This window comes from Triticum dicoccoides, chromosome 7A, assembly GCF_002162155.2.
Source record: "Triticum dicoccoides isolate Atlit2015 ecotype Zavitan chromosome 7A, WEW_v2.0, whole genome shotgun sequence".
Classification (NCBI taxonomy): Eukaryota; Viridiplantae; Streptophyta; class Magnoliopsida; order Poales; family Poaceae; genus Triticum; species Triticum dicoccoides.
Window position 1 is genome coordinate 717,862,612 of NC_041392.1, and position 9,142 is coordinate 717,871,753.

The 9,142-nt window shown below is 42.0% G+C and overlaps 1 long non-coding RNA gene across 1 annotated transcript; it reads left to right on the forward strand.

Annotated features, from left to right (window-relative positions):
* Positions 1-3,605: 3,605 nt before the first annotated feature.
* On the forward strand, positions 3,606-4,403 carry LOC119330039. The gene is made up of 3 exons (XR_005159863.1): positions 3,606-3,678; positions 4,025-4,137; positions 4,233-4,403. It is a non-coding gene; the product is annotated as an uncharacterized LOC119330039 (long non-coding RNA).
* The last annotated feature ends 4,739 nt before the right edge of the window (positions 4,404-9,142 follow it).

The following is a 9,142-nucleotide window of genomic DNA, read 5'->3' on the forward strand; positions in this document are numbered from 1 at the left end:
AGGTTTGCTCCTTGGCTAGCATTTGCGTTGACCTATTCTCTGATTTCTCTCCACCAAAGAATCAAAGAAACAAGCAAGCTGATGTCTAACATATTTGTTTCGTAATAGTTGGAACTGGAAGAGGAAGCTCCAGTACAATTCAGATCTCTACTCAAACCCTCAATATCTCATGCATACATAACTGCTTATTGTGTGAATATTAGACGTTACTTGTGCATCATCTTCACCCTTTCCTAATTCAATATCTGTAAAAGTAGGCAAAGCTTCCTGTTATTATGTGCTATAATATTTTTGAATTGTTGTCTAGAAAATACTTAGTCAGTTCTTCCGTAAGAAAGCTGAAGTTGGATATTAGGTGCTTTAACAAAGCTACTCCCTCCGTTCACTTTTATAAGTCATTTTAGACAACTCAAAATAAACTACTTTGCACATTGTCTGAAATGTCTTCAAGGCCTTATAAAAGTGAACAGAGGGGGTAATTCTTTTAAGCAATTACATTACCATTGTTAGATATATTATTCAGAGCTCACTAAAGTAGAAAGGTTCTGATGCTTTGACGTTACAGTTTCCTGAGCATGCTTCAACATCATTTGTTTCTGCATATCGTTAATCGTGGGCTTTTCATGATTTTTTTTTCTGTTTTTAAAGATTGTCAAAGTACATGCTGCAATATACTGTTGAGTTAATTAATTTCCTCGAGTCAAACGAAAATATGGAAACTGTCAAGGAGATGTCGAATGATGAATATATTCAGATACTAAGAGAGGTTCTAAAATGTGTTTTGGCAGGTTAGTCCTGATCGTGCTTATTTTTAAACCCAAAACGTTCTTTATCATTGGAGGGTTCTCTATAATCCCATAATTGTGAAGTCAATTGCTTAATTTGATTGAGAGTACTTAAGTTAATGCACATCTTTATTTTTCTAGATCGTATCTTAACTGCTTGGACTCTTCATGTACACTAAATGTGAAACTCATTATGATTTGGAAGTGCCTGATAGCTTGTGACAATTGATGTAGTTTATCAATCATGCAATTTGTTGTTAGCAACATGTACTAGATTTTGGTAATTTCCATTTGAATATTGTTTTTTGTTTTTATATATCCTAGATCATACTAAGATACTAAGAGATTCCTTACTACATTAACATTGGCATCCATGGTTACTTCTTTGTATATATGAAAAATGTAGATAAAATGTACATCCTCTAGCTCTCATGTGTTTTAGTCTCTCTTTTCTCACTACTAGAGAAAACCTTATACACAGAATCTTACCAGTAGCGATGGTTAAAAACATGTGCTACTGCTAATTACTAGTAGCGCAGGTTATAAACCCACGCTACTACTAAGTTGATAGTAGTAGCGCGGGTTTTTACCCCTCGCTACTACTAAGTGATTTCCACTGTGCCCTTCGAGACCAACCATAGTAGTAGCGCGTATTATAAACCCACACTACTACTAAGTTGATAGTAGTAGCGCGGGTTATAAATCCCACGCTACTACTAAGTGGTCTCCACCGTGCACCTGAAACTTGTCATAGTAGTAGGGTTGGGTCACCGTGGGGTATAAACCCAACACTACTGCTAAGTGAGATCTCCTTGCCGCCGCCACCTCCGCCTCTCATCCCTCCTCCGCCTCTGTCTCTGTGTTTCTCCTCCACTCCCCACGACTCCCCCAACCAACCCGTCGTCGCCGCCGTCGCCGACCTGCTCTCCCCAAACCCCACCACCGGCACCCCCCACCTCACCAGCAGCCACTGCCATGGACAGAGTCGCTGCCTCTCTCGGCATGCACCTCCTCCACCTCCGCCACCACCATCTGCACCTCCTCCTCCCCATCCGATCCAGCCCGCATCGAGCCTCCACCCGTACATCCACATCCACATCCACCCGCTGCTGCTGCTCATCCGCCGCGTCCTACAACGGCTGGGTCGACCTCCCCGCCGGCCCGGACCTCCCCTTTAGCCTCCCGCAGCAGTCCCTCGCCGCCGCCCCGCTCCTCCCGGTCGCGCGCTCTCCCTCTCCCGCCTACTGCCCGTCCCGCTCCTCGCCGCCGTCTTCGCCGCCGGATTCGCCACCGCTAGGCACCTCGCCCCCGTCCCCGGTGCCTCCTCCAGCCAGCGCCTCCCCGCCCTCCTCGCGGATCTCGACGCCCGCCTCCTCTCCCTCAAGGACCACCTCCTGGCCAACGACGGCGACGACGACAGGGACCGCCCCAGCTGCTCCCCCTCCTCCTCCTGCTCCTGGTCGCCGGCGCGGCGGCCACAGACCAAATTGTAACTCTGTTGCTATCTCTAGCTCGTGTTAGTTTGTTGGTTACTGAAATTAGATGGAAGACTGCACTGAATTGTTGGTGATTTCGTAGCGAGCAGCATGATCCTCCCGGCATCATCCGCAAATGGGGCGCAGCAGCTGCGGTGATGGATCTGGTTCCAGGAGAAAGCACTGGGGGTGGTGGGTGCAGCAGCATGTAAGGACCGTTGTTTGCTCTTCCTTAACCAACACCACCTCTTATTCATATATTTCCTCCCGTATTTTACAGTTCACTGAACTCATTAAATAGCCCCACAAATTGGCTTATGTCTGACATAGAACAAGAATAACAATCAGTTTCTAGGTCTATGAGCAATAATACCATTGACTGGATTATGAGCCAAAGAACGGCAATAAAATATGGGCTCCTTCTCCTCAAGTGGCACCACACAATACTTGCAGTAGAGCTACGGTCTTTGCATCATAAAATAAATACTTGACAACAGGTTCACTTTGATGCTTACATGAGGCTTTATAGAGATGCAATATTCATTATGTCATATATGATCAATTCAAGTTTTCTGTTTGATACTTTAAACATTTGTGGGGTTCATACATGCTTTCACTGGAGGTGCTAGCAGACTGTATTTTGTAACTTTTGTGCCAAAGGGATAGAAGTGCTACAGCTTTAAAATAATTAAATTCTTGACTTATCTGCAGATAGTATTTATTTGAATTTCATATTGTTGGTCCATGCAGTTTTATTGATGCCTTCCTTTTTCTGGTTTTCTAACTTGACTGATAAAGTGACCGTGAGCAAAATAAAATTAATAGCGCTGCAGAATATTATGCTTGGAAACAATAGCCATGTATAATTATTAAACCTGCCGATTAAGCTTTGCAGTGAAACGTGATTCAAAGATTCTGATATTAGAGACCCAAAACACAGAAACGTAACTTATAGAACTTGCAGGCAAATAATACATGGATTTAAAATTTTGGTTACTTCATATTCATCCTATACGTAAAGTGATATATCTTCTTTCTTATTTTTTATTGGTCAGGCCAAAGATGCTAGGAAAAATAAGTAGATTATGTTGAAACTCCACAACTAGCTGCAGACAAGAGGTCTCAAGTAATCGGTAGTCTTTTAGCATTTATTTCTAAGTGCCACAAGGTATTTGATTTCAGTAGTCTTCAAACATATGTTGGTTTAGACTACTCCGGGCATGAACATATAAGTCTTTCTTTGTGCATGATGAGCATCTGGGATATATGTTTGGTCTTGTACATGTGTGCCAGGCTAATGGAATGCCTGAAAAACGATCTGATTGTTACTGTTGTTGCTGACACAGCATGAAGGTTGGTGATCTTATGAATTCTGCTATTATGGGAAAATCCGAGAGGTTCATGTAGAGAATGAGAAGGTAAGCCGTTTTCTTTGTGAGGGTCACAGTAAATAGATTGTGCTTATGTTGATCTTTCTACCCTCCACAAAAACTAATTCTGAATTGTTTCGGTACACATATTGCTAGCTTTAAGAGGAGAGACCAGAACTGAACTAATTTACATTGTGAAAGAAGCAAACAATTTTTTTGCTCAAATAGTGTAATACGGCTCCAATTACATATCTTCATGCTTTCACAGTGTCATGTATGCACGTCGTAGTTGGTACAGCTTTACTGTGGCTTCAGTTACATATCTGCATGCTTTGCACGCCGTAGTTGCTAGCACTTTTGAGTTGCCTTATTGAGTGTATATCTAATGTTGAAGGTTATCCAAGAGTATGTTCTAGGTGAATATGACCCTGATGCAACCGATGCTTACCATGACAATCACACCTCCGAGTCTGCCGATGAGGATCACGTGAAAGATACTTCTAAGAGGTATGATTCTAAATTTGGAAAGAAGGATACAAACAATAAATTACATCTGGAAGCAGAACTCTGATGAATATTTGCTGTTTATGTGCCAATTGCAGAAAGCACCTGGGATATACTAAGCAGAGTGGTGCCTTAACAACTTCTTGTGATATAATGAGATGTTGAAGCGGCAGACCGAATCCATGACACCGAAGTGCAATTGCGGCAGATTATCTCTATTTTCCATTTAATTTTTCTTATTATTGGAGTGAGAACGGGTAGAATGAGGAACTGTGTGATAGTAGATACAACAACTATGTTTGCAATTGTTAATGACATACATACTTGCATTTTCTTTGAAGTGGTTAATCGTGAGTACCAATGCATAATGATGGGGTTTTGGCTCATTTATTGGCTTCGGTGTCCAGTTAACCATGAAATAGGAGCCCATGTCAATTATGTATGCTCTTACGGGATGTGTTCTAATGCTGGTTTATTATAAATTTTGTATTTGTAATGATGTGTACTGGTTTATTTGTTTTAATTCCTAATAAGTTAGTAGTAGCGCGGGGAGGAAACTGAGCGCTATACTAGTATATAGGATACTAGTAGCGTTGGTTGTTTACCCACGCTACTATTATTTCATTAGTAGTAGCGCGTGTACGTAATAGCAGTAGCGTGGGTGGCACACGCTACTACTAACAAAGTTAGTAGTAGCGCGGGTTTAACCCACGCTACTACTAACTATTAGCTGTAGCGCGATACTAGTAGCGCGGGTACCCGCGCTGCTAGTAGCTATTTTACCCGCGCTGCTGGTAGCCTTTTTCCTAGTAGTGTCTCTTTATGTTGTATCACCAATGGTGCACGCGCAAGAGAGAGGGAGGGAGGGAGCGATGGAGAGGGAGAGGGAGAGGGGTCTAAATGATTGTATCCGTACCAGTTTCATGTTTCCATGCATGTCATTATACTCATAGAAAACAGTATCTTCATGTGGCAAGTATCTAATGCATATACATGAGTTATATTATTTAGCGTATTCACATACTAATATATTCATGATTTTTTTTGCATTGTAGAGTGCTAGCACGCTACATTGGAGAGAAGGCGTTGAGAGAATGCTTTGTTGGGATGATAGACATGAATAATCAATCCTCATTCCAGGGTTAGATTTGCACTTCCTGCCCAGTTCTTTTTCACAAAGGACCAAGCCTCTTACTTTACCCATTTCTTAATTTTGTTCCTTCACATAAAAACATTTTCTCATTTCAATCTTTCTCCATTTGGTATGAGTATGACACACGCTCTGAATTTTTTTGACTATTCTTGGTTGATTAATGGTTGGTGTATTGCCTTCCACTTTGGATTATTCTAAATCTTCTTGCTTAGGCTATGTGTACCATTCTGTCATGTGCCACCATCGATCTAAGCAAAAATCAGTGTAGATGAACCGAGCTATTTTATTATAAGCTGTGTACAGAACTTCCTGGAAAGATAACCATGTAGTTATTGTTTTATGCCGTATATATTCAGATAGGTGAATTATCGCAAGTTGGTCCCGGTATGTTAATAGGATTGTGCCAACCTAGAGCCTTTTCAGATCGTTCCAACTCTGTTTGGGGTTTCCTTCTTCCTAATCAAGACTTAGTCCAGTTTGTCTTGTCCTTGTCTCCTTTTCTGTCATAAATTCTTCATCTATTCAAGAAGCTCATTTTTGTTAGATGGAACAACTGAAAATATCATACTCCCCCCATTTCTGTATATAAAGTCTAATTGTTTTTTCAAAAGTCAAATGAGTGCATGTTTGACCAAGTTTTTAGAAAATATATCGATATCCACTATACCAAATTTATATCATTCGATCCGTCATGAAAAGTAGTTTTATATTTTAGAGTGAATTCTGGTTTTTACCCTCTATTTTGATGTTTTTGACACTAATTACCCTATTTAGCAGGATTTCATCCATTTTACCCCATTTAGAAAAAGTTTTGCCACAATTTACCCATTTTAAAATTTTGCGAGCATTCTGATGAGCAGGTCCCAATTGTTAGGTCCACCTAGCATGCCCCATCAACAGTTTTTACCTACCTATTTTTCTCCACGTTGAACCAATCCTCGCAGCTTCGCTCGACTGGGCTGGCCTGATATGATCGCCAGAGCAGGTCGCTCGCGTCCAACGCACAAGGCGTAAGTTGGGCCGCACCACTCTGGCCTCCAATATTCATAGCACACATTGTTCGCCTTCCTTCGAATCACACACATGCTGCAAACAAAGAAAAAAAAGGATTTCAACAATATTCAAAATGGTGAAAAAACTTTAAATCAATGTACGTCAGTTATAGATGGGTGATATGTATACACGTGATCTTCTAATAAGCATTTTAATTCTGTCTGAATCAAACGCCTCACCGGCCAATGCATGAGTCAGGAAAACTTCATAATACACATATGATGGAGATGGTCAAAATCATGTGGAATGGGGTACGGCGTGAGGGCTTGCTTGTTCACCAACCTCGCTGATTTGTTGGACGAGCGGCCCCCATAGATCTGCAACCGAGCACAACCTGATGGGGGCATGTACATGGACGCGCCCACGCCGACGCCGGCGAGCTTGATGGTGCCGGATTCCACGGGGTCATTTCTTGCCTTGATGTCACGACCATATATAACGCCGCTCGAGGAGGTATGAAATCACACCGCTGCCGTTGCCTGACAATCCCTAACCATAAGTTCGAGCGAGCCTGACGGGTACGTGTGGGCAGAAGCCTGGACGGGCGATGCAATCTATTAGGCGTGAGTAAGGAGCGTGGTCGACTCAGGCATTATGCGTTGGACGAGACGCAAGTGACCTCCATCGGGCCGGTCCGGTCGGGAGAAGCCGTGAGGACTGGTTCACGAGAGAGAAAAATAAGCAGGAAAAAACCATCGATGTGGCATGCCAGCTAGACTTCACAATTGGGACCTGTCTGCCAGAACACTCATGAAATTTTAAACAGGGTAAATCGTGGCAGAACTTTTGTTAAATGGGGTAAAATGGATGAAATTTCGCTAAATGGGGTAAGTAGTGTCAAAAATGTCAAAATAGGGGGTAAAAACCGGAATTCACTCTATATTTTATCTACTAGGTTTTTCAGATGTTGATATTTTATTTCATAATCTTGGTCAAACATTCGAATGTTGACTTGAAGGATATCAATACACCTTATTTTCTGGAATGGAGGGAGTATCATTCTTGGTGTGACGGACAAACAGAAAGAAAGGTCCGTAAAGAGTGCACTCACAAAAGCCATGTACTGTAGGCCATGAGTGATTACCTTGAAAGCTTTCTCATCCAGGCCATAGTTCCAAACTATACCATCCTTTAAGAAACATTCAATCAGAATTGGAGGAAATGCCATCCATTGGGGTTCTGAAGTTCTGAACTTTGATCTCTCTATTTGAATCGTTGTTATTATTTTGTCTGTAGGCCATGAGCAAAGAATCTGGAGAGTGCCTAATGTTCTTCAACTTTTCTTATGTTCCAAATTCACTATTAGTGTTGATCATCTTCAAAGAACAGAAAACGTATGACAGGATTAAGATTGTAATTTGTGCTCATATTTTTTTCTTCCAAAATTCACTGCTTGATTAATTTTGTTGTAGAAGCTTGAGAGAAAAAGATAGTAAATACATAGTAACTTTATATTGATTTAAGAGTAATAGCAACACACCTGCTTTTAACTATATATAAATATCTCTATATTGTTCTATACTATCCGTCAGCAAGCGAGCGTTTTGAATTGCTGTTGATGTGCATTGTACATGGGCTTGGCCACTTGGATCGTGAGATGAGATCGATCGACTAGATGCTTGTTTATTTGTGTTGTTCTTAATTTAACTTTGTGGAAGGTTGCGAGCCGAATGCATCATCGACGAGGAGGTGAGTTTGGATTGGGACGGCGAAGATGAGAAGATAGTTGGGGAGGAAGAAGCTATAAAATCAACAATATCGTCTGGTGTGCATGAGGATCCTAATGGTACATGTTTGACGCGATCGTTGCTAACCGAATAAGATATGCGGTGGCGCGAGGTGGTGGCGGCAATGGGGCGGTTGTGCTGCATGTCCAAGGCTGCACTAGGGAGGCGCGAGCGGTGCCTCCCGCAAGATTCCATTGGGGCGACACATGGGCGGCAGCCACCCCCAAGACCCTGTTAGCACAATTTCATAATAATATATTTATACTGATAGAACGCTATTGTTTGTAGTTATATTAGTTTATTTCCTCTATATACGATGACACATCTTATTGTGTGTCCGAGGTAGGAAAAATATATATTTCTAGGTGTTATGTGACTTACCTTTAAAAGGAATAACTCTAATAAGAAGTCCTGCTTTAGATGCCGAGTTGATGAAAAAAGTTACCTAAGATATATGCGGTAATTTGATATGAATCCAAATATCTTGTTTTCCTTCAAATAAATTATCCCTGAAAATATTTGTTTTGAGTAAATATTTCTTCATCGTAGGCATGTTGCAACCACTAACAAGTCCAGTCACCATCACATGTTTACTGCATGGATTCCATATTTGTCACAATATTGGCATAATCGACATGTGTGAGTAATTCCTTTTAAAGGTAAGTCACATAACGCAGTGTCACAATATTGTTTGTAAATGTGAAATTTAACATGTAACTCTTGCAACTATTTCAAGAATCCGTTGCAACGCACGGGCACTCTACTAGTATTCCTGTTGAGACCGACACGGCATGCGGTCTACGTACGCAATTTCCCTCTCAAAATCCAGATTCAGCGGCGCGCGCGCCGTTTTACACGGGATTTGCTGCGTGCTCTCCGTTGGGTTCAAGGATTTCGGAGGCCGCTGCGGACACGGGGAGCAGGGCACGTCCCTCTCTCCCCCAGTTGCGCAGCTCACGCGCCAAGTACAGTTTCCCTTTTCACGGCCGAATTCCCATCCATCGTGCGATCTGCATCCAACGGACTGCGGCTCTTCTTCCTTTGGCTGCGGCGTCGTCCCCGTCGGTTATTACCC